The sequence below is a fragment of the Gossypium hirsutum genome, chromosome A02 (assembly GCF_007990345.1).
Source record: "Gossypium hirsutum isolate 1008001.06 chromosome A02, Gossypium_hirsutum_v2.1, whole genome shotgun sequence".
NCBI lineage: Eukaryota > Viridiplantae > Streptophyta > Magnoliopsida > Malvales > Malvaceae > Gossypium > Gossypium hirsutum.
In genome coordinates, this window is record NC_053425.1 from 30229910 (window position 1) to 30256166 (window position 26257).

Here is a 26257-nt window from a genome sequence, read left to right on the forward strand (position 1 = left end):
ACCCGATTGTCATTATCTAATGATAGTTCAATCATAGCTGAAATAAAAGCTAAAATGACATTTCTACAGCAGTTTTGTCAAGCTCAGAAAAATGATGATGAACTACAAGCTAAATGGGTTTAATGTGAGTCAAATTCTGATTCAGAATTTTAGATTAGGTCTAATGATTGTCTGTTATTCAGGAGCAGAATATGTGTACCAAAGAATTCGAAACTTATATAAAAGATTTTACATGAAGCCCATAATGGTACTATGTCTGCTCATCCGGGGAGTAACAAAATGTACAACGATTTGAAAAAAATGTACTGGTGGCCGGGAATGAAACGTGACATTTCTGAATTTGTATTTTTTTGAAGCTGATGATTGTGACCTTCCCATAAACTATTTAATTAGAGTACAAGGACTAAATAGCATAAGTAATTAAAGTAAGAATTATTAAAGAATTACAAATTAGAAATTAATATATAGGACTTATAAAGTAAATAAACCATTATATATGAATATATATGAGTGGCTGGTTTAAACTTATTACATGTTATAAAATAATTAAGTAAAAGAACATTTAAAATAAATAGAGTATTTTCTCTCTCCTCTTTTTATTTATAAAAGAGCTATATATAAGCCATTGACATTCAATGCAACATAAATGAATGAAGCTTATTTAACTGCTTCATTAACACGTACATTAAGCATCTTTTAATAATGAATGGGGGGTTTTAACTCATTACTTTCATAAATGTTTAAAGGTTATAGACATCCATTTAATGTAATTACAACACTCCCCCTTGGATGTCTTTTAAATAAAAATTTGTATCATTAAAACCTTTATTAGGAAAAACCCTGTGGGATAAAAACCTAATGAAAAAGTGTATACAATTTTCTATTACAAGTTGCTTTGTTAAAAAACTTTACCAGAAAAACCTAGTGGGACGAAACTTTGGTTAAAGGAAAAAAGTACAACGTGTTTTTGACTCCTCTTAATGGCAATATCAAATTACATCTTTCAGTCGACGCATTCCAATCTTGTGTAGTATTCTTTCAAATATTGAAGTTGGCAATGTCTTGGTAAAAAGATTTGCTAAATTATCACTAGAACGACTTTGTTGAACTTCTATGTCACTTTTCTTCTCAAGATCATGAGTGAAGAATAATTTTGGTGAAATATGTTTCATTCTATCACCTCTGATATAACCACCCTTTAATTGAAGCTATACATGCTGCATTATCTTCGTATAAGATAGTTGGCATATTTTCTTGTAAAGGCAAATTACATATCTTCTAGGTATGTTGGGTTAATAACCTTAGCCAAACACACTATTGGTTTGCCTTATGCATTGTAATTATTTCTGTAATAGCCCAAAATTGGGTCTAGTTGGAACAGAGGTTTCGGGACCACAAAATCTGAGACAGAAATAATTATTTTATGATTATTTTGAGGTCTATGATATGATTGCATGATTGTGTGAAAATTTCGTGAAGAAATTCTATGCATAAAGTGCTCAATTTGAAGTTAGGGACTAAATTGAATAAGTTGCAAAACTTGCATTCTAGAAGTTTCTAGTATGAAATTGCTTTGAAATATTAATTAGGAGGTCTTAAATACAAAATTTGACCAATTTCTAAGTGATGGACAAAAATTGGACATGGATGGAATTTTTGAAAGTTTAGTAAGGAAGGGCATTTTGGTCATTTGGTAATTAAAAGAAATAAAAAGGGAAAATAAAGCCAAAATTGACTCATCTCTCTCATGGAGTCCGAAATTAGCATAGGGGAAGCCATGGCTAGGGTTTTCAAGCTTTCCAAGCTCAATAGTAAGTCCATTCTAACCCCGTTTTTCAAGTTCTTTACGTTTTTGGATCCCGGTAATTTGATTAAGCTTATTCTAGCAAAAATTTAAGCTAGGGTTCATATTTGGAAAAATACCCATAGGTGAAATGTGTTTATTTTTCTGTTTTATAGTAGAATATGAGGTTTTAAATTATGTTAGACAACTTGTGCTACTCGGTTTTAAGTGAAAACGAGTAAAAGGGCTTAATCAGTAAAAATACCTAATAGTCATAAGTATATGTTAGAGTGAGAATTTGATGTTACCATAGAAGGGAAAAGTGATCAGCATGTCATAAAACATAAGAATAAGGGATGAAGTTTAATTCCTGAGCCTAGGGGCAAAAGTGTAAATATGCAAAAGTTTAGGGGCAAAATTGTAATTTTGCAAAAGTTTGAGTTAAGGACTGTTTTGAATATTAAATTAATTAAATAAGTAAAATATGATGTTTTAGATCCCGAAAAACGAGATTTGAACCTAGAATGAGAGAAAAATCGAAAATTAGAAAAGTTGGTAAAATGGCCGTTTTAGCATCGAGGTAAGTTCATATATATAATAAGCATTAATTTATGCATGTTTCAATGTAAAATTGATATATTTACTATGATTTCCGAGGTATTGTAAGTATGTAAGTTGGTATGATAATAATACAGCAATAATGCTGCAATTTATATTTGAAAGTTAAATTTAGTGAATTAATTGAATTATGTTAAATTAAATGATTATGGTGCCAAGTTTATGAATTGATTTAAAAATATGTCTATTGTACATGAAGTGCATTGAATTATCATACATAAATGTGATTTCTATGATTATGGATATTATGGGAAATTGTAAGTTCATATGCTTTTTAATAAGGTAATGTATAATTTAATGTTATTGCCTTGATATTAAATGAGATGTAAGTTTATATGTAAGTAATACATCAATATTACTTGTATTATGATATTTTATAATAATAGTGGAAATATGTTTGTGGATAATTACTTGATTGGTGAAATTGTTGGAAAAGAGAGAAATCCTAGTTGAACCTTCGGAAAGATTGGATGATACAGATAGTATGTAGCTAGGTCACATGTATGGTGCTAAGTGCACATCATGTGTACAAGAGAGCTACAAGACATTATGGTGTAGCTTGGTCGCATGGGTGATCTATGTGTACACCATGTAGACAAGAGAGCTACGGGATATATGTAGCTAGGTCGCATGTGTTGTACTAAGTGCAGGCTACTATGCGTACCCGATAACTTCGATCACGTGTGTAGTACTAAGTGCAGGCTACTACGTGTATCAGATAATTAGGTCACGTGTGTAGTACTAAGTGCAGGCTACTACGTGTACCGGATAATTGGTCGCATGTGTGGTACTAAGTGCAGGCTACTATGCGTACCAGATAGTTTTGCTACATATGTGGCACTTATGTGCAAACTTTCCATGTATCCGAATTATATTTTGAAGTGTTCAACGGGAGACTCTCTATGTATTGTTTTGTGAGTGTTGTGATGAATAAGTGCAAGAACTTGGTTATGTGAATGATGTGTTCATTAAGTGACCAGGATGTGGTAAGATTATAAACAAGTAAGTTATACATGAGGATGATTTTATGGTGATCATCTGATCATGGGCCTATACTTGTGATGTATGAAATGTGGTGAAAATGATTAGTGATATGTATGTTAAAATGAGGTTAATACAAAGAAAGTGTGAAAGAGTGGATTAGCAATAAAACTGTTTTGGATAGTAGCAGTGATGTGGTTTTGAAAAATCACCAAAAATAGTATAAATTGAATCAGAGACTGAATGAGATATCAAATTAATGCTTAATAAGTATATTTTCATATAAAAGAAACAGAGCAAGAAAAGGAGTTCTATATTTTTAGATATTTATGTTTTTTCTGAGACTGGTTCAAAATGATTACGTGATCCCTTGTTCTGAATTTGGAAAATCACAAAAATTTGGATAAAAATAATTAGAGGCTCAAACTTATATTTTTAAAATCCATAATGAGTCTATTTTCAAGATAAATCAACAAGAACATTATCCGAGTTCTGTACTGTGAGATAATTAAATTTTAGTGAAGAGAGGTCAGAACTGTCAGAAAGTGAAACAGGGGAAATTTTAATGAATAAACTGTACTAATTGGCTTGACAAAAAATTATGCAAATTTTATGGTGGAAATATATGTGAGTCTAGTTTCAGGGGAAATTTACGGATCTTAATTTGGAGCTCTGTAGCTCGAATTATAAATAAGTAACAATAACTCATGTGGACAGTTTGATGTGAGAATTTATTAGTAAATTGTGAAATCGTACTTACAAGGATGCTATATGCATTAAGGATGTGGAATGGAGAGGAGGAGGAGGAAAATAAATATATGTGGAATACATGGAAACTATGGTATATGAAATATTGATATAATGAAATAAATGATATGTGTTTGTAAGAAAACAGAAAGAGAATGATATGTATCATGACATGTATATATATATATGACTAGTCTCAATGTAATGCTTGTTGGGTATGGAGTTGAATTGAATTGTTTTAGGAAAACATGTTATTTTGTGTATCTGAATTGTGGTATTTTATAAAGATATGATCTAGTTTTAAATATGAATGCTTGATGATTAAGCTGAAGATATTTTGTAAGATGATAATCTTGGTATAAATGTATAAGTGGTACTATAATAAACAAGGTAAAATGAGTATGAGAGACACATGTATGATGACATATAAATGCTATGTTTGTGGTTAAATTGAGAATATTTAATCATTAAATGAATACCATGTTATATGCTTTTGATTTTGTATAAGTGTGTAAGAGATTAAGGTTGACCAAAGCTTGGAAAATAGCTTAGGTATATTCTACACAGGCAGAGACACGACCATGTGTCTCAGCTGTGTATGGAACACGACTTTGGGACACGGGCGTGTGGAGCCTTAAAGCATGAAATTTTCAAGATTTTCTTAAGTTCTCGGTTTAGTCCTGAACCCTTTCTAAAGTATGTTTTGGGCTTCGTAGACTCAAATTAGGGACTATGTGTAAGTGAATGAACGTTTTGAAATATGAATGAAATTTTATGGCCCGTATTTTAGTTTAATGTTTGTATGTTTGTTCGATAACGCCTCGTACCTTATCCTGGCCTCGGGTATGGGTAAGGGGTGTTACAATTTCATCATGATTTGAAGAGGCTGTAATGCTCCTTACTCTACCCGAGAGCGGGACAAGGTACAGGGCATTACTATGCACGAACATGACATTTTCGGAAAAATTTTGGGATATAAAATTTTGTTCCAAATTAAAACCAATCAATCATATTCATAATGTCCCTATTATGGACCTACAAGGCCCAAGACATGCATTGAGAATGGACCGGGACTAAACCAAGAACTTAAGAAAGTTTTTGGAAAATTTCCTAGGTTAAGCCTCACACGCCTATATGGAGGCAATGCACACGCCCATATGCTTTGGGACACACCTGTGTCCCTTACCCGTGTGGAATTAATTGAATTTATTTCTCATTTCAAACCTACAGGGGTTCTCACACGGCTGAGCACACGCCCATGTCCTTGGCCCGTGTCTTTTACACGGCTTAGACACGCCCGTGTTGTCACCCGTGCCCCAAAACTCGAGCATTCTATTTACAATGTCATCATGCGTTTAAGGAAACACGGCCAAGACATACACCACACGGTTGAGACACACGGCCATGTCTCTACCCGTGTTTTTACTACCATGCATTTTGACCTAAAAAATTTTGGTGCAGGGGACACATGGCCATACCACACGCCCATGGAGCTGACCGTGTGTCACACACAGCCTAGACACACCCCCATGTGCCTATCCTATGCCTAGACAAATCTAAGCCAATGGTCACCCTCTATAACCACTCATATTTGCGAACCTCAATGATGCTTAACATGGCCTAAATATGTCCGAGTACTACCATAAATGGTCTATTGCATGTTAACCTCATCTCATCAGTTATGTACATGCTAATTTATCCTCTTTGTATTTAGGATTTTCATCTCATTCAAAAACACATTTAGACTAGGCTCATTGTTATAACTCATTGCCAATTATGACCTAACCATCCCAAGTGATTTGGCCACATTTCATATGTCAATTTAAAATATACCACATTTAATCATCACAAGAACATTTAACCACAAACAAGCATAATTAGTAGGTCATAACCTACATCAAAATGAGCCATTTCTTATGGCCATATACAAAAAGAATAAGTTCAATATTTAAGCCTTTACATAAGCCAACCAATAACACATATCACAAAATAACCAAAACCTATACATGCCATTGAAACAAAATAAAGTATCTATATACCAATGCAAGACAAGTTGATAGTATTGACAATGCTCTAATCGTCTTCCAATATTCATGAGTCCACGAGCTCTGTAAAATAGGGAAAAGAGAGGGGGTAAGCATTAACATTCTTAGTAAGTCCGGATAATGGGAAAGTAAACTTACCGGTTATTTAGCATGCAACCATATAAGACATTCAGGCCAAACATTCGTAGTAAAATTTCCTATCATATTTGCTCAACCATCAAGTTAGTCTCATGCCAGTACAATGTAACATCCTTCATAGATGAGCTCATCAATTAAACATGTCTATTCCCATTTAACATTTTTAATCTTGTCGAATTTCTTGGAATCTCGATGGATATCTCATTTACCATCAAATCATGCAAGTGATCTTTTAAATATGCACTCCCGTGAACCTCACTTTTATGGCGGGATTACCAGTCCAGGCTAAATCCCCTACAATGACATATACTCCTATGAGTTCAAGTCTGAATTACCAGTCCAGGCTAAATTCAGATTCTATTTGGATTACCCATCTGGGCTAAATTCGTCAAAGCACACATATTCTTCGGGATGCTAGATCACTATAGGATCACCCGTCAGGGCTAGATCCTTTATACCATTATTTCATTTTTGAGTAGTCCATCAGACGTCCCTTTTTATTCAACCAGGGCATTTCATCATAACATTAATAATTCATGAGTTGTCATACAATAAATATTACTATTATAATTCATACATGTACTGTAACACCCCTCGCCCGTATCCAACGCCGGAATAGGGTTTGAGGTGCTACTAAACATAAACTCAACCAATCATAGGAAATTAGACCATAAAATCCTGATCAATTTAAAACTTTTCATTTCATAAGCAATCTTTCCCTTAATTGGGATTATGAGGCCCAAAACATACATTCGAGGTGATTCAAGATCAAATCGAGGGCTCAAGACAAACATAGAAAATTTCGTGCCTTAAGGTTCCACACGCCCGTGTGGGTATAGGACACACGCCCTTGTGCTTGGGACACGCCCATGTCCTGCACTCGTGTGGCCAATTCAATTTTTACAATTTTTCATAAAACAAGTGCAGACTTCACACGACTTGGACACATGCCCGTGTCCTTTCACACGGCCTCAACACGCCCGTGGCGCAGCCTGTGTGCAAAAACCTGGGTATTCTGTTTCTGACGTCAGCATCACACAACCATGGTACACGCCCGTGTACTAGGCCGTCCCCTCCATACGGCTGAGACACACGGTCGTGTCTCTACCTGTGTGATCCTTACCATGCATTCTGACTTTAAATTTTTAGGTGCAGGGGACACACAGCCTTCTCACACGCCCATGGGGCTGACCATGTGTCACACACGGCTTAGACATATGCCCGTGTCTACCCGTGTGGACAACATGAGGCTATCTACCAAGCCTCCTTGCCACCCTAGTGTACCTATTCTCATGTCAATACCAACCAATACCAAAACAAGCATAATGGACATTCATTCAACCATGAAGATGCATCTTTTATAGACTCAAAATAAAAGCCCTCATTCAAGGCTCAATGTAAAAAGTAGAATCTAATCTAGACCAACACATTTGCTCAATTCTCAAGGACACAAATTAATAAAGTCTAGCCCTATACATGCCATAATAAAAAATATAAATCCAACTATATCGAGTATTATGGCTAACAGTGTGATCGATATCTCTGACTTCAAGGGATCCTTGAGCTAATTAAGCGGAACTGAAGGAAAAGGGAAAAGAAAGAGAGTAAGCATAAAGCTTAGTAAGTTGCATATAAATAAATATACAATAACAATTTCTCCATTAGTCATCATGCTCATAACTCAAAGATAAGCATAAACTTGACTTACTCATTACCGTATACTTAAGTCATATTTTCTAATTTGAGCTAATTACTCATGCATACCAAATAGGTACCTGTACCACTCACAACATTATTATACTTTCCTTATTAAATCACTTTCATAACCTTTAAAGTTGAACCTTTCGGAATACTACCGGATATTCTATAAGCCTCAAACATGGAATAAGTTACCGATGCCATGTCCAAGACATGGTCTTACACTGGCTATCATCATCGAGCCCGATGCCATGTCCCAAACATGGTCTTACACTAGCTCTCGTATATACGTGCTGATGCATGTCCCAGACATGTCTTACACTAGCACAACTCTTAGCCGATGCATGTCCCAGACACGTCTTACACTGGCTATCATCATCGAGGCCGATGCATTTCCCAGACATGTCTTACACTGGCACTCATCTCTACGCCGATGCCATGTCCCAGACATGGTCTTACACTAGCACTCATATTGTGGCCGATGCATGTCCCAGACATATTTTATATCGGCACATAAGTAATCCGAATGTTATGGCATGAATATCCGGTTTGTTTCCTAGGGTCCCAACTAGATCTTTCTACTATCTCAATCATTCATATGCATTCTTAGTTCACAATCTATTAATTCATACTATATCAATTCGAAGACATACATTAATAAGGTAGTTGTATCATTTACATACAACTTACCTCGGTTTACAAAATGTACTCTACTAGTTGGTTTAGTCGATTTGCTTGGCTTTCCCTCGGTCTAGGTTCGGATTCGATAAATCTTGATCTATAATAGAAAAAATGCACTCATTTAATCACTAATTACAATTAAGTAGTCATAAATTCATATTTTTGGTAAAATGACTATTTTGCCCCTAGACTTTGGCAATTTGACCATTTTACCCTTATGCACGAAATTTGATTTTTATCAAATTTCCTCTTATCTTAGGCCTAGCCGACCCCTTTTTACTCTTATAACAACACCAAATTCTCACTATTTCACACACTTACCACCTATTTTGCAACTTATGCAAAATAGCCCCTTTAGGTGTTTTCATGCTAACACCTTTCACAAAATTTGTTTAGAACTCTTCTAAGATTCATTTTCTTCCATAAAATTTTAGAAAAAAACATAAAATCTCATGGTAAAACCCTATGCTTATCACCATTTTTCAAAATAGTCCTCTCATTTGAAAGGCCATGATACAAGCATGCCAAAAATGTAAAAATCATCAAGATCCCTTACATTATGAGAGGAATAAGTTGCTGCAATTTTTCAGCTTTCAAACCTCCATACTTGCTGATATTTTCGGTGGAGAGAAAGGATGGAGAAGAAGAAAAATAATAGCTAGGCTTTTAGGTATTTTTTTTATCACTAAATCATGACATCACTTACCGAAACCTCGACTATTTGTTTAAAATTCATCTCATGGCCGGCCAACACAATTAAAAAGGGTATAATTTCCATTTAAAATCCCTCAACTTTATTTCTCTAGCTAATTGACACATTTGGGTACTAAAATGCAACTTTTGCCTTTATGCGATTTAGTCATTTTTCGCAATCGGGCTCACAAATATTAAAATTAACTCCCCAAATTTTCCATGCACTACTATAATCATACTATAACCTCATAATAATAATAAAAAAATTTCAAATTCGAATTTGTGGTCCCGAGACCACCGTTTTGACTAGGCCCTAATTCGGGCTGTTACATGTACATACATCTTTAATGTATTTAAAGATAGTTTACATTCGAGTTACACGAACTTACCTGGTAATTGCTTAGGTTTCGTATTTCAGTTATTCCTAAACCTTTTGTTTTCCACAATCGATCTCCAGAATTGGTTCCTCAGGGTCTATATCAGTAAAAATAAATTATTAATACCACATGCTATTTATTTCAGACCTAAAATTCACCCCGGGGCAAAATGACCAATTTACCCCTAACATTTCAAAATTTTACAACTTAGTCCCTATGGTCGTAAAATGAAATACATGCAAATCCTTGGTTACCCAAGCCTAGCCGAATGTATTATAAACTCATAATAGCCCAAATTTTCCTCTATTTCACATTTCTACCATATATTTTGTACCTTTTGCAAAAATGTCCTTTTAAGGGTTTTTCATGAAAATCACTTGGGAAAAGATGTTTTACACACATCTAACTTTCATATTCCCCTAAAAAATCATCGAAGAAAAAACATGTCACATATGGGTCATTTTGTATACATGAACCCTAGCTTAAAATATGGTAGAAATGGAGAGAACATGTTTCAAGAATCTAAAAAGTACAAAGAACATTAAAAACGGGGCTAGGAGCACTTACTATTGAGCTTGGAAAGTGAAGAAACCCTAGCGACGGTGTCCCTTGGAATTTCGGCAGCAAGAGGGAGAAGAATGGCTGATTTTTGCCTTTATTTCCCCTTTTTGTTGATTTTATTACCAAATGACCAAAATGCCCTTCCTTACTAAACTTCCAAAATTTTCTATGCATGCCCATTTTTGTCCAAAAACTTAGAAATTTGGAAAATTACTCTTTGAAGCAGTCTAATTAATAATCTAAAGCAATTTCATGGAAATTGCTTCTAAAATCCATGTTTTGCAATTTATTCAACTTGGTTCCTAATTTCCAATTGAACACCTTACACTAAGAATTTCTTCATGAAACTTTAACACATGCTTACTTTCATATTCTAGGCCTCATAATAATCATAAAATAAATATTGACATCGAATTTGTGGTCACAAAACAACTATTCTGACTAGACCTAATTTTGGGATGTTACATTTCTCCCCCTTTTAGGGACTTTCATCCTCGAAAGTCTTACCAGTAAACAGGTTCGGATATTGACTTTTCATGGTTTCTTCAGTTTCCCATATGGCTTCTTCCACTCCATGTCTGTGCCATGGAACTTTAAGAAGGCTATTCTTTTTTCTTAATTGTCTGACTTCTCGAGCCAAAATTTTGACCGGTTCTTCACCATAGGTCATGTCCGGTCAAATCTCAACTTTCTTCGGTGAAATCACATGTGAGGGTGTGATCAATATCTACACAACATAGACACATGGAAAACATCGTGAATCTTTTCTAATTCGGCTGGAAGTGCTAAGCGGTAGGCTAACGGTCCAACTTTCCCAGTAATCTCGTAGGGTCCAATAAACCTTGGACTCAATTTGCCTTTTTGGCCAAATCTCAAAACTTTTTTCTAGGGAGACAGTTTCAAGAATAATTTATCTCTGACTTGAAACTCAATCTCTTTCCTTTTCAAATCGGTATATCACTTTTGCCTATCCGATGCTGCTTTCAAACAATTACAGATCACTTTAACCTTTTCTTCAGTTTCCTTGATTAAATCAACCCTGTGAATCTGGTGTTCCCTGAGTTCCGTCCAATACAATGGAGTCTGGCACTTCCAGCCATACAATGCCTCATAAGGTGCCATCTTTAAACTCGTCTGAAAACTATTGTTGTAGGGGAACTCCACCAATGGTAAATATTTTTCCCAACTACCCTAAAATTCAAGGACGCGGCACCGTAACATACCTTCAAGCTCAGATTGACCATCGATCTGCGCCTGGAATGCTGTACTAAAACTCAACTTTGTACCCAAGGCTTCTTGTAGTTTCTTCCAAAATCTCAAAGTGAATCTTAGGTCTCTATCTGAAATGATCGACAATGGTACCCCATGTAATCTCACAATCTTGGATATGTATAAGTCGGCCAATCTATCAAGAGAGTAATCTGTCCTTACAGAAATAAAGTGAGCTAACTTTGTTAGTCTATCCACTGCAACCTAAACAACATCTTTCTTTTTCGAGGTTAACGGTAGTCTAGTCACGAAGTCCATGGTGATCTTGTCCCTTTCCATTTGGGAACTATTACATGTTGTAATAAACCTGAAGGCACTTGGTGCTCAGCCTCGACCTGCTGACATATCAAGCATATCGACACAAATTCAGAGATTTGTCTTTTCATACCATTCCACCAGTACATGGTCTTTAAATCATTGTACATCTTGGTACTTCTTGGGTGAATTGACAAACGACTGTCATGTTCCTCTTGCAAAATCTTCCAAATAAACTCATCATCTTTGGGTACATAGACCGTATCTCAAAACATTAAACAACCATTAGAATCAATCCGAAAATCTGATTCGACTCTTGTTTCACATTGTGCTCTTTTGACTTGCTAGTCACTATCATTGATCTGAACTATGCAAACCTCTTGGAGAAATGTTGGTTTGGCTCTCAACTCAGCCAAAATCAAACTATCATCAGATAACACCAAATGCGTGTTCATAACCTTTAGAGCAAACAAGGACTTTCTGCTCAATGCGTCGGTGACTACATTCACCTTACCAGGATGGTAATTGATCACAAGCTCATAATCCTTAATCAATTCTAGCCACCTTCGCTATCTCAGATTCAATTCCTTTTGAGTTATCAAGTACTTCAGACTCTTGTGATTGGTGAATACACAGCAAGTTTCACCATACAAATGGTGTCTCCAAAATTTTAAGGCAAATACAATAGCAGCTAGCTCCAAGTCATGAGTCTGATAATTTTTCTCGTGTGGTTTCAGTTGTCTCGAGGCATAAGCTGAATACATGATTCATTAAATCCATAAACCCAGTCGGGGCATTTGTTAGACTAAAAGGCATGACGAGGAACTCGTAGTGACTATGTCTCATCCTAAAGGCAGTCTTAGGCATATCTGCCTCCTTAACTCGTAGCTGGTAGTAGCCGGATCTCAAATCTATTTTTGAAAATACAGTGGCTCCCCTCAACTGATCAAACAAGTCATCAATCCTAGGCAAGGGATACTTATTCTTAATAGTAACCTTATTGAGTTGCCGGTAATCTATGCACAACCTCATCGATCCATTTTTCTTTTTTACGAATAAAACGGGAGCACCCCAAGGTTAAGAGCTCGGTTTTGTAAAACCTTTGTCAGTCAATTCTTGCAACTGTTGTAACACCCCTCGCCCGTAGCCAATGTCGGAATAGGGTTCGTGGTGCTACCGGACTTAAACTCAATCAATCATATAAGGTCGGGCTGTAAACTTTTCCTTTCACACACATTTTGTCCCTTTAACTAGCTTAAGAGGCCCAAAACATACATTCGGGGTGGTTCGGGACCAAACCGAGGGCTCAAGAAAAAACTTGAAAAATTTCATGCTTTAAGGCTCCACACGCCCGTGTGGGTATAGGGCACACGCCCGTGTGCTAGGAACACACCCGTGTCCTGTATCCGTGCGGCCAATTTAATTTTACAAGTGCGAAATTCACACTGCCTGGTCACACGCCCGTGTCCTTAGCCCATGTCCATCACACTGCCATGACACTCCCGTGGCGTAGCCCGTGTGCAAAAACTTGGTATTCCGTTTCTAACGTCAGCATCCATAGAATGTCACACGACCATGGCACATCCCGTGTACTAGGTCGTGCCCTTCCACAAGGCTGAGACACGCGGCCAGGTCTCTGCCCTTGTGATTTTTACCATGCATTTTGACTTGAAATTTCTACATGCAAGGGGCACACGGCCTAGACACACGCCTGTGTGTCTACCCGTATGGACAATATGAAACTATCTACCAAGCCTCATTACCACACCTGCATACCTATATTCATGTCAATACCAACCAACATCAAAACAAGCATAATAGTCATTCATTCAACCATGAAAATGCATCTTTTATAGATTCAAAATCAATATTAGCCCATATTCAAGGCTTAATGTAAAGTGTGGAATCTATCCCTAGCCAATCCATTTGGTCAAATCTAGAAGACACAAAATAATAAGGTCTAATCCTAGACATGCCATAATTAAAAATATGAATCCAACTATACTGAGTCTTTCGGCTGATAGTGTGATTGATCTCTCTAACTTCCGGTGATCCTTAAGCTAATTAAGCGGCACTGAAAAAAATGGAAAGAAAGAGGCAGTAAGCATATAAGCTTAGTAAGTTGCAAATAAATATACAACATCAATTTAACCAATAATCATCATACTCATAGCTCAAGGGTAAGCATAAGTTTGAATTACTCATTACCATTTACTCAAGTCACATATTCTATATCGAGCTCATTACTCATGCATACCAATTAGGTACCTGTACCACTCACAATATTATTATACTTTCTTTATTAACTCATTTTCGTAACTTTTACTATTGAACGTTTCGGAATGCTACTGGATATTCTATAAGCCTCAAACATGGGGTAAGTTGCCAATGCCATGTCCCAGACATGATCTTACACTAGCTCTCGTATATGCGTGCTGATGCCATGTCCCAGACATGGTCTTACATTAGCACAACTCTTAGCTGATGCATGTCCCAGACATGTCTTACACTGGCTATCACTATCGAGGCCGATGCATGCCCCAGACATGTCTTACGCTAGCACTCGTCTCAATGACGATGCCATGTCCCAAACATGGTCTTACCCTTGCTGTCATAATATGGCTGGTGCATGTCCCTGACATGTCTTACACTAGCACACACAAGTGACTCAAGTGTTATGGCATGAATATCCGGTTTATTTCCTAGGTTTCCAACGGAATTTCTACTATCCCAATTATCATTTAGCATTCTCAATTAACAATCAAGGAATTCATTCTATATCAATTTAACTACATTTCAAAAACACATAGTAGCAATGTAGTTGTATTATTTACATACAACTTACCTCAGATTACAAAATACATTCGACTAGTCGGTTTAATCGATTTGTTTGGCTTTCCCCCGATCTAAGTTCGGATTCGAAAAATCTTGATCTATAATAAAAAATGCACTCATTTAGTCACTAATTATAATTAGGCAATCATAACTCACAATTTCGGTAAAATGACCATTTTGCCCCTAGACCTTGGCAAAATGACCATTTTACCCCTATGCTCGAAAATCAATTTTTGTCGAATTTCCTCTTACCTTAAACCTATTTGAACCCTTTCTACTGTTATAGAAACCCCAAAATCCCACTATTTCACACACTTATCACCTATTTTGCAACTTATGCAAAATAGTCCCTTTAAGTGTTTTCATGCTAACACCCTTCACAAAAGTTGTTTAGAACTCTTCTAAGACTCATATTCTTCCATATAATTTTAGAAAATAACATGAACATTCCCATGGTGAAACCCTAGACTTATCACCGTTTTGCAAAATAGTCCTCCCATTTGAAAGCCCATGATACAAGCAAGTCAAAAAATGTAAAAATCAGCAAGAAAATCATCAAGATCACTTACATAAATTTATTGCCCTTTAAAAGCCTTAAATTTTAGTTCTCTAGGTATTTAACACTTTTGGGGTACTAAAATGCATCTTTTCCCCTTTTGCGATTTAGTCCTTTTTCGCAATTGGGCTCTTAAACTTCAAAATTAACTCACCAAAATTTTCATGCACTAATGTAATCATACTATAACCTCACAATAATAATAAAAATAATTTCCCAACTTCAGATTTGTGGTCTCGAGACCACTGTTCTGACTAGGCCCTAAATCGGGGTATTACAACTGTGATTTTAACTCCTACAACTTAGTAGGGGCCGTTCTATACGGAGCAATAGAAATAGGCATCATTCTCTGTACTAGCTGAATACCGAATTCCACCTCTCTAACAAGAGGTAACCCTAGTAACTCTTCTAGGAACAGTCCGAATATTCACGGTACATATCAGTACCGACTCAATCTTCAATTCATATTCTTTAGTATTCAATATAAACGCAAGGTAAGCTTCATATCCTTTCCTCATATACCTTTGAGCCATCATTGAAGTAATCACAACTGGCGGTGTATTCAACTTATTCGAATCAACCTGGAAAATGTCACTATTTGAACATTTTAATTCCATGTACTTGCTACTACAGTTTACTATCATATCATGGACGACCAACCAATCCATACCAAGTATTACATCAATTTCGTCAAATGGAAAAAGTATAAGATTTTTTGGAAAACAATGTCCTTGAATCATTAAAGGAAAGTTCTTACAAACTTTATCTACTAATACCGACTTGCCTAGAGGGTTTGACACCTTAATTACAAATTTCGTTGATTCCACAAACATGTTGCATACTAGACACCAATTTCATGCATATGTAGGAATGGGTCGATTCCGGATCAATTAAGGCAATGTCATGAGCATTATGAAGAGAAAATGTACCCATAATAACAGCGAGAGTTGAAGCTTCCTCTCTAGTGCGTATCGCATAAGTCTTTACTGGGGCTCGAGCCTTTGATTTTGCAGTCGTATCCTTGACAATAGTTCGACTACCACTTGCACTTCCAGGATGTCGTGGTCATCTACCTCGAGGATTAGGAACATTAGACTTTGGGGCTAAATCCACCTCTTTATCGGCTCGTTCTGGGCAGTCTTTAAGGAAGTGGTCAAAAGAACCACATCTAAAACATGCCCCACTCTTTATTCATAATTCCTCGAAATGAATCTTGTTGCAGCTCTCATATCTCGGCTTTTGATCATCTACGCTCCCCACACTAGTTACCTTAAAGGAGGAAGACCTTGCGTTGTGTCGTTTAGAGCTTCTTATTTTACCCGAATATCCCACCGATACAGTGGAGTGTTCTTGTTGACTCTCTGATTTCTTCGTAGGAAAGGAGTGCATTCTAGCGCTAGATCTCTTACTCGAAGCTCTAGCTTCTCTTTTTGCTTGCTTTCTTTCATTACTCAGTTCCTCAGCCTTCTTGGCTCCATCGACTAATGTAGCCAACTCCCTTATTTCAAGAATCCTGATTAATAGTTTGATATCTTCATTCAGACCTTCTTCGAAGCGCTTACACATTTTTGCCTCCAATTGGACCCACTCACTTGCATACTGACTTAGTCTCATGAACTCTCTTTTGTATTCTGACACGATTCTGTTTCCTTGTTTGAGCTCTAGGAACTCCTTCCGCTTCTGGTCCAAGAACCTTTGGCTGATATACTTCTTACTAAATTCCGCTTGGAAGAATTCCCATGTGATACTCTCTCTCGGTGCTACTGAGGATATGGTCTTCCACCAATGGTATGTAGTGTCCTTCAATAGCGACACCGCGCATTTCAAACTTTCCTCAGGAGTACAAGACAGTTCGTCGAGAACTTTCATGGTACTCTCAAGCCAAAATTTAGCACGTTCCAGATCGTCATCAATTGTGGCCCTAGACTCTTCGGCTCCATATTTCCTAAGTTTGTTCACAAGGGCCTTACCAATTCTCACGGGTACCACACCTTGTGGCACTTTTCCTTCAGGTCGAGCAGGGGGTGGAGGAGGTCGTGGTATATTGGGGTAGTTTCTCAAATAATCCCTAAACCATTCATCCATCATCTCAAAGAAGGTAGCTCTTGCCTCTTCTCTTTCCTCTTCAGACACAAGCCTTCTACTATTACTAGCAGTAGCTCGTTGAACGGAAGTTGGAGCATGGCTCTTGACTCCCTCGGACTCATCTTGAGCTTGATTAGAAGACACTTACTATATTCAAACACAATTAAAAATGGTTAGGAGATGTCACACTATCATAACTTGTATAATGGCATGTATAGATATACTCGACATATGCTACGTTAGTCCTAGAACCGACTAAACCGTAGCTCTGATACCATTAAATGTAACATCCCTTACCCGTACCCAAGATCGGGACAAGGTACAAGGCATTACTGTGCACGAACATGACATTTTCGGGAAAATTTCAGGCTATAACATTTCGTTCCAAATTAAAATCAATCAATCATATTCATAATGTCCCTATTATGGACCTACGAGGCCAAAGACATACATTGATAATGGTCTGGGACTAAATCGAGAACTTAAAAATGTTTTTGGAAAATTTCCTACATTAAGCCTTACACGCCTGTGTGGAGGAAATGCACAGGGAACAAGTTAAATGAATAAATCGTCCGATTCGGAGCCAGAATAACAAGTACAGTCTAGGTGGATTTTTCCTTAGGTATTGCCTTCATTCAATCAATTTTCCCAAAAAGCAATTTCCCAATTCTATTCTCTGTGAGTTCTTAGTTTAGATAATTAGTTAGTTAAAATAAAAACCTCTTTATTCTTAGGCTAGATAATAAAAAGACAGTCATTACTAGTACTTTTAGTTCATTTGGGTTCGACAATCCAGTCTTGCCAAAACTATACTACTGTTCGATAGGTACACTTGCCTACATTGCGATAATAGTTAGTTCAAGAATGAGTAATTATAAATATTTAAAACCTATCACGAAATCACGCGATCAAGTTTTTGGCACTATTGCCGGGGAACTAAGATATTAGGAACACTTAATTTTTATTACTTTAGCCATTTATTTTTCTTGCAATTTAATTTTTTTTTATTATTTATTAATTTACTTTTTCTTTCTCTTGGCAGGTTTTTATAGTTTATGACTAGAAGAAACCCATCAGGACCACTACTTTTTGACGAAGAAATCGATCACATAGTACACAAAAACCAAAGAGAAATAAGGAGAAGCTTAAGATACATGGAGAACGAGCAAGAAAACGATACTCAAACCCCAACCGAAGAGATGGCTAAAAACCAAGACAATCAGCTACCTCCTGGAATTGCGGCTAATCAAAATCCTGCTCTACGCACTATGTATGATTATGCTAAACCTTTTTTAACAGGAACTGAATCTAGCATGGTTAGACCTACTGTAGCTGCAAATACTTTTGAACTGAAACCTAACATAATTCAAATAATACAACAGTTTGTTCAGTTTGACGGTTTGCAGGATAAATATCCCAACGCTCACTTAGCAAACTTTCTAGAATTTTGCAATACATTTAAAATCAATGGCGTTTCTGATGATGCCATACGTCTTCGGTTGTTTCACTTTTCATTGAGGAATAAAGCTAAAAAGTGGTTGAACTCGTTACCACGAGGGGCAATTACTACTTGGGAACAAATAACCGAAAAATTTTTACTCAAATACTTTCTGCCGGCTAAAATGGCTAAATTACGTAATGATATCTCTTCGTTTGTGCATATGGACTTAGAAACACTTTACGATGCATGGAAGAGATACAAAGACATACTGAGAAGGTGCCCTCGCCATGGGTTACCGCTTTGGCTTCAGGTTCAAACATTCCATAATGGCCTGAATCCTTCGACTCGACAAATGGTTGACGCAGCTGCTGGCGGAACCATTAACAATAAAACACCTGAAGATGCCTATGAGTTTATAGAGGAGATGTCACTGAATAACTATTAGTGGCAAGTCATGAGGACTAAGCCAACTAAAGTAGCAGTCATTTATAACGTCAATTCACTTACTATGCTGTCAAACCAGGTAGAACTTCTAAAAAAAAAGATTGATGGTTTCCTTAGTTCTTCACAGGTTTACCCAGTAATGCAGTGCAAAGCAAATGGAGGTGGACCAAACCATTCGGAATACTAACCTTATGGCCACAACATGGATAACAAGCAATTAAATTACATGGGTAATAATCCTCGACCTCAAAACAATCCATATAGTAACACTTACAATGCAGGTTGGAGGAACCACCCCAATTTCTCATGGGGCAGTCAAGGAAATCAAAGACCACAACATCCTCCGGGTTCTCAACAACCACCCTACCAACAGGAAAAGAAGTCGAACCTTGAAGAGATGCTCTCAAAGTTTATATCGGTGTCAGAAACCTGTTTTCAGAACACCGAGACAGCACTTAAAAATCAACAAGCGTAGATCCAAGGGCTCGAAACTGAAATAGGCCAGCTTTCCAAACTAATCTTCGAACGACCACAAGGTAGCTTGCCAAGTAATACTGAACCCAACCCAAGGGAACAACTCAACGCAATTAATATTCAAGATGAAGAAGGATTTGTTGAGCCTGAGCCAGAATCGAGGCAAGAAACTATGGTAAGAAAAGGTCAAGGTGAGGTAAATCACAATACAAACAAATCAGTGAACATCGAATATAAACCTCGTGTGCCATACCCCAATGCGGCAATGAAAGATCGCTCAGATGAACAATTTGGTAAATTCCTTGAACTCTTAAAAAAATTACACATTAACTTACTATTTATTGAAGCCCTGTCGTAGATGCCAAATGCAATGAAATTATTAAAGGAGCTTTTAGCAAATAAAAGGAAGTTGGACGAGGCGTAGCATGTGGAGCTAAACCCAGTGTGCTCAGCTATTCTGCAAAATAAGCTACCAAACAAACTAAAAGATCCAGGGAGTTTTACGATTCCTTACTTAATTGGTAGTTTAGATGTTAATAATGCATTAGCTGATTTAGGGGCTAGTATCAACGTCATGCCCTACAAAATGTTTAAACAATTAGGTCTCGGGAAACCCAAACAGACTAGGATGAGCATTCAATTAGTAGATAAAACTATAAGATTTCCTAGGGTATTATTGAAGATGTGCTAGTTAAAATTGATAAATTTATATTTCCCATTGACTTCGTTGTTTTAGACATAGAGGAGGATAGCAACACTCTTTTAATTCTAGGAACGCCCTTTTTAGCAACTGCTAAAACAATTATTGATGTTGGCACAGGTGAGCTTACACTTCTCGTAGGAGACAAAACAATCAGCCTTCAAGCTCGCAATTCTGGCAACAGGTCAGAAATTGAAGGTGATAATCTAAACCATTCTATTAAAACTAACCATATGATTCAACCCACTTTGCAGGAGATAAGTCTGAAGGAAGTACATGAGCCATTCTCGAGCAATAGTAGAGGACCTGTTCATGAAGATCGAAGACTACAAATGGAGGAGCTAGATGAATGGCGGACGCATAAACTGAAAACACCCGACAAACCGAATCTACGGTAGAAGGAGCTCAATACCTCTCTAAATCAACTTAAGGTTGGAGATAGGGTCTTCTTAGATGCCGTAGATCCCCACATTGTCGCTACCACACCAAATGAATAAGTTCTTCTTACGGTACTCAGGATTTTCCCATTCGGTACGGTCGAGGTGAGTTATCCCAAGTTCGGCACTTTTAAGGTAAACAAACCACATTTAAAACCTATTAAAATAGAACATGCCCGTGTCTAACACCCGTGGTCAAACCTGTCAAATGAACACGGGCATGGGGCTTTCATACAACGCTAGACACGGTCGTGCGAAACGACTGTGTGCACCCACAGGCCCAAGGAACACTGGCATGTATTAAATGTTAGACACACCCAATTTCAAAATTCACCAATTACATGGGCTAAAAATTGGGGAACACGAGCGTGTCCCCTGGCCGTGTGCCCTAAGATCTATAAATACCCTGCACTATTCACTTTCTTCCCCATTCAAAAACCGTAACCCTAGTCGCTGCAAGTCCACATGCCCTCATTGCCACACCCGTGCGCTGCCTCCAACTTTATTTTTTACATTCATTCTCCCTTTGTAGTGTTTATTTACTCTTTCCCCTTTAATTGCACTCATTTATAATGCTATTTATCTTAGTAATCTATAGTTTTCATGTTATTTTCATCTTTCTATCACACAAATTTCAATTATGGGACAAGTTATTATCTTTTTGATGTTCAAACTCTCACTCATTATATGATTTCTTTACTTTAGTTGATTAGTTGGAATTAAATATTCATGCTTAGAACAGTATATATACTCATGCATTTAGTGTTAACATTTTTCATCCGTCACACATGTTGTATTCCATAAAATTTGTTGCCATTTTTATGCCATATAATTGACTACTTTGATTAACTTGTTAGTTTTAGTAGTTGCTGAAATTATGATTGTTATTTATAAATTATCTTCATTCTACTTTAATCATCCTTAAAATGAACTAATGGTTTTTTATTACAGACTTTTAAATGTCGTCTTCATGAGGAAACAAGGCCACTGTCCCTACTTCGAAGAAGAGGAAGGGAGTGTCATCTTTCGCGGGTCCAACCATGGAAATTTTTCACCCTCTCCTTCAGTTTCCCCGAGGGCCCCAAGAAGAACTTTTCCAAATCCTTCGAGCTCGACCTTTAATTGTGGGCCACTGCATCGACTGGGCTGCCTTAGAACAAGTTCAGTTGGCTGATGCGATTCGGGCCCTCCTAACCGCCAACCCTTGGGAGCTATTCTTTGGGATTATCTAGCCAACAGACCTTGAGCTCACGATGGAACTATGCTCAACGTTCCATCTTCAGACAGTAATGATGAACTACGATGATCCCAGCACGGTCCAATTTCTCCTAGGCGGGTTAGTCCGCCAGCTAAGCGTCCCGGAGTTTGGTGCTGCACTGGGCTTATATACAGAGAAGTTCAAAAAGGAGAATGACTTACATGCTCTCAGCCGCCACATCCATCATTCTCCTTTACGATGTTGGGACGCACTAGTACCAGATGGGGCCACCTACAATCCCAGCCACTCCAAGGCATTGGCTCTCCCTCCCTTTCTAAGGTACCTACATGCCATTTTGGCTCACACAATTACAGGGAGGCGAGAGAGCACCGACATCGTCAACACTAACAATGCCTACTTCTTATGGTGCATGTCTCACGGGCACATCATCGACCTCACCTATTTCATCGCCCTCGCGATTCAGCACTAGACTGAGCGGCATCGGAAGGGGTCATCTCCATTGGCCCCTACGTGACTCGGTTGGGTCGACACTTCGGGCTCCTCAGCATCGTAGCCCAAGAATCATCCCTTACCCTCATCAGCCAGATGTCTCCACAAAGCATCTCAAGCATGCTTAGCATGAGGATGATCGAGAGGCGCCGAGGAACCTACCCTCCCCAATATCATCTCGCCCAATCTACCGAGGAGGAAGCCTACGAGGACATTCCTGATGATGTCCCTCCACAGCACGAGGACCCACCGACTCAGCCACCACCACCTTCTCTTCCAGTTCATGTGGCGGCTTCATATGCTGACATCTCTGAGCGCCTCACTCGATTCGAGCAACAGTGTTTTCAACGTTTTGACAACATTAATGCTGCTCTACTGCAGATTTGTCAGCACATCCACTTCTCATCGCCATTCCCACCTCGCGAACCATCCAGCGATGAAGATGTTTAAGAACATTTATTTATTATTTTATGTTTTTCATTTTTATTACAACTACTTTTTATTTTCAATTTTAGTTGATTTTAGATTTTTTTAATTATCAATTTTGGTTATTTCTTTATGAGTAATTCTTCTTCCTAATATCCCCTAAAAAGTTCCTAATTTTATCACAGTTATATAGAGCTCCTTAGCTCATCATCGCATAGGAACTAAAAACTCCACCGGGCAAGGTTCTCCACGACTACCATGTCCTAATCGACCAAGACCATAGCTACCACTACATATAATATTTTTTTTGCGCAGGGCTTATGGACTAATGAACCTCTACGACCGCCAGAGTATCCCCCTCCACTCTCGAACCGATTACTCTCCAAACCTCCAGTTCGAGGAATTCATCATACAGAAAGTTTCAATTCTCTCCATATCTTATTTTTATACTCTAATATCTATCTTTGTACATTAAGGACAATGTACGTCTTAAGTGTGGAGGAATATTTATTTCATTATCAGAAAAATCCCTGAATGACTACCTTGTTCTCTTGAAAAGCTCTCATATTATATTTAGGATAAATTTTGATTGATTTATGATTTTTGTTGATATATCTTGAATTAAAACATAGGCATTTATGCATTGATTGTTTAAACTTCAAGACATTAGAGAATCAAGCATGATAAGTTGATTTTTAAGAATTTAAAATCTTAGGTTGTTTCCCTAAAGTTTAGGTATTACTTTGAGTTGGAATTCACAAGTTTTAAACATCAAAAAGCCATAATTCTTGTGAGATTTTTGAGCCTTTTAAGCATCTATTGATTCTTTCATGCTCACTTTTATTATTGCTTGGAGTGCGTCAATATTGAACTGTTATTCTAGAACTTGCTTGATTATGCATGCGAGACCACCCCATTTGATTTGATATGTCAAAATGATTAAGGCACTTAGGATTAACCCACTCATGCCATGAAAAGCCTACCTCCACGATTAACCCCTAGTAAATCCCCTTGAACCTAACAACCCATTTCTTGTATTACACTTAATTTTAACCCTTAACCCAGTATTGTTGAAATCCCCTAAGTTAATCCCTATTTTTGTCAAGATTTGAGTTGAACAAATTGCTTAGCCATGTCTTGTTCTTAATAGTTAATCTATGTTATTTAACTTGTTCTTAAAAAAAAATTATGTATACACATTAGTAATTCCATATTCTAAAAAGAAGCTCTATTGTACGCAAGTGATGGTTAACTCTTTTTCTAGTTAGGCGATTTTCCAATTGAATCTCGATTCTAACCCTTTCTTTTAGATTGTGACCACACCTCCTAACCAAGCCTTATTACAACCCTCTAAAGACCTTTTGATTGATGTATCATCTTAAATTATAGTGGTGGAGATCTGAGTGCTTCATTTATTATCCTTAAACACCTCGAGTGATTCTTTAGTAAGGATGTCAAACTCTGTGATATTCTGAATCGAAGATAATTACTTAGATGAGGGGAGACACCTATGTTTTCGAAATAAAATGCTCAACTTTGAATGTTCGAAACTTTTATGTTCTTTTAGTTGAATTCTCAATGTATGATTCCCTATGGATTAATTTGAGATATTATCGATAGAAATTATAAGTTGAGAAGAATTTATTTTGATTATGAGTTGAGAATTCTGCTTGAGGACAAGAAAATGCTTAAGCGTGGGGGTATTTGATAAACCGTAATTTATACATATTTTTACCCCATGTTTAACAAATTTTATGGATGATTTCCCATTAGAATTGGTGAATTCGATGCTCCTAATGCTTCAATTTCATGTTTTATACCTAGGAGAGCATAGGAGAGCGAAAAGAACAAGAAACAGGCCAAAAACGTAGAAAATGGGCCAAAGTACGAAATCAACACGGCATGGACCTCCTCACACGGGTAGACCATACGGTTGTGTCAATCTGACAGGCTCGAGCACGGCCTGAAGAAATCGCACCCTGCCCAGCCCAAGTTGAGTCCAATTCGGAAAAGGCTAATTTTGAGGGCTTTTAAGCATTCCATAGCCTATAAATACACCCTATAGGAGGAAGAAATAGACACAGAGAATAGGGGGCAAGGAATTACCCGAAGAAAGCTGATTGATCCATCTCAGAAGCCGGATTCATCATTAGGACTGAAGATCTCTCCTCAATTTCCCTTCAGGAGTTTTGGGTTTTCTTTATATTTTGTATTCTTTATTATTCTAAGATGTTTTCTTATTTAGTTATGAACTAAATCCCCTAAATACCTAAAGGGAATGAAACCTAAGACGAATCTTGTTATTATTTTCTAAATCGTATGATAAATATTTAACTTGTTCTTAATTATGTGTTCTTAATTCTTGTTTTGATATCCCAGGATACTAATTCAAGATTAGCTCTTATTCAGAGGAGGAATAGAACCTGTCTAAGAGTACATTTGTCATAATTAAGCGGAGTTGATTGCGCTCCTAGAAATAGGGTGACAAGTTTTTACCGGATTAGGGTGAAACCTAATAAGGGGATCCATAGATCGAGTTAATGCAACCCTAGAGTGTTAATTAGAGAAAAGTCTCGGTTATTCAATCTAGGGATTAGGTGTTATTAGTCTTGAATAGGGATAATAACATAACTTAGGGATTTCTACGGAACAAGTTAAATGAATAAATCGTCCGATTCGGAGCCAAAATAACAAGTACAGTCTAAGTGGATTTTTCCTTAGGTATTGCCTTCATTCAATTGATTTTCCCAAAAGCAATTTCCCAATTCTATTCTCTGTGAGTTCCTAGTTTAGATAATTAGTTAGTTAAAAAAAACCTCTTTATTCTTAGGCTAGATAATAAAAAGACAGTCATTACTAGTAATTTTAGTTCCTTTGGGTTCGACAACCCAGTCTTGCTAAAACTATACTACTGTTCAATAGGTACACTTGCCTACATCGTGATAACAGTTAGTTCAAGAACGAGCAATTATAAATATTTAAAACCTATCACAAAATCACGCGATCAACTCACGCCCGTGTCCCACACTCGTGTCGAATTAATTGCTAATTCACACCTACAGAGGTTTTCACACAGCCAAACACACGCCCGTGTCCCTTACACGGGCACGACACGCCCGTGTCCTAGCCCATGTGTAAAAACATGGACATTCTGTTTCTAACGTCAGCATGCTCAAGATGTCACATGGCCAAGGCACACGCCCATGTGCTGAGCCGTGTCTTTCACACGGTCGTGTCTTTACCCTTGCGTTTATTACCATGCATACTGACTTGAAATTTTTACGTTCAGGACACACGGTCAGACT